Source organism: Pygoscelis adeliae, unplaced genomic scaffold (assembly GCF_000699105.1).
Source record: "Pygoscelis adeliae isolate BGI_AS28 unplaced genomic scaffold, ASM69910v1 Scaffold141, whole genome shotgun sequence".
Lineage (NCBI taxonomy): Eukaryota > Metazoa > Chordata > Aves > Sphenisciformes > Spheniscidae > Pygoscelis > Pygoscelis adeliae.
Genome location: NW_008824231.1, coordinates 5735464 through 5736575, shown reverse-complemented (window position 1 = coordinate 5736575; position 1112 = coordinate 5735464). Strand labels below are relative to the sequence as shown.

The following is a 1112-nucleotide window of genomic DNA, read 5'->3' as shown; positions in this document are numbered from 1 at the left end:
AATATATTTATACCAGCAAACTGTTTTGCTTGACTACACACAGTCAAAAACACCTGAGGCCTTTTTAATAATAATAATAATAATAATAAAATTATAAACAAGCTTTAAAAAGATGCTCCTGCCCTAATGAGTTCTTAGTGTAGCAGGACAAAGACAGAAGCCAGAAGAGGAATGAATGAGGGAAAACACATGAATCTCTTCCAGATGACTCATCAGTTAATATTATCCTACAGGAAGAAGAAAGGTTTATAGACTCCTGGAGATGGCGGACTTACAGCCAAGCTTGACTGAGTAGAAAACACTGGTCTGGGCTGGGCAAGGCATTCCAGGTGTTTAAGGAAATGCAAAATATAGCATGAAAATAAAAACAGAAGAATGACTGGGAAAGGATATTTAATCATATGGTTGGGAGGGAAGCATGGGTCTACAGGGTTTCATACTGTCAGCCTACTCCTATTAAAGTCCCAGCCCAGCACCTAGAGATCCTGCTGCCAAGCCAGAGCTGTTTGCTTGTTTGAGTCAGGGATTACGTGTTGGTGCATTTTTGTACAAAAGCTGCAATAAGGAGACCTCAGGCCTTACTAAGACTGTTGGATAACAGCAATATTTGTGAAAGCAGTAAGAAAACTCCTTCGCCTCTTTCAAGTGCATACTAGATTAGCAATAGGGATTCATCTCAGTGTACACAGTAGCTTAATACCACAGTCTGGGAGATGGATGATTAATAAACTCGAAGCCAGGAGGGAAGGAATAGGAAGACTGAGAAGTCAAAGTAATTCTAGAATTGGAAAAAGAGAGTACAGGTTGGACAGGGCATAACATTTTGGTCTTCCCTGTCCAATCCTAAAACATGTACTGTGCTCCCTCATTCTCTTTCTGACTAAAATAAATCTGTTCAGACTGGTAGCACTATGGGGGCATGTACTCATAGAATCATAGAATCATTAAGGTTGGAAGAGACCTCTAAGATCATCAAGTCCAACCATCAACCCAACACCACCATGCCCACTAAACCATGTCCCTAAGCGTCTTTTAAATACCTCCAGGGATGGTGACTCAACCACTTCCCTGGGCAGCCTGGTCCAATGTTTAACCACTCTTTCAGTAAAGAA

General features: G+C 41.0%; 1 protein-coding gene across 1 annotated transcript in view; it reads right to left on the bottom strand.

The window, feature by feature from the left end:
- Positions 1-1112, bottom strand: part of ARHGAP42 (Rho GTPase activating protein 42) — a 208931-nt gene that overhangs the window by 3858 nt on the left and 203961 nt on the right. The window lies entirely within an intron of this gene.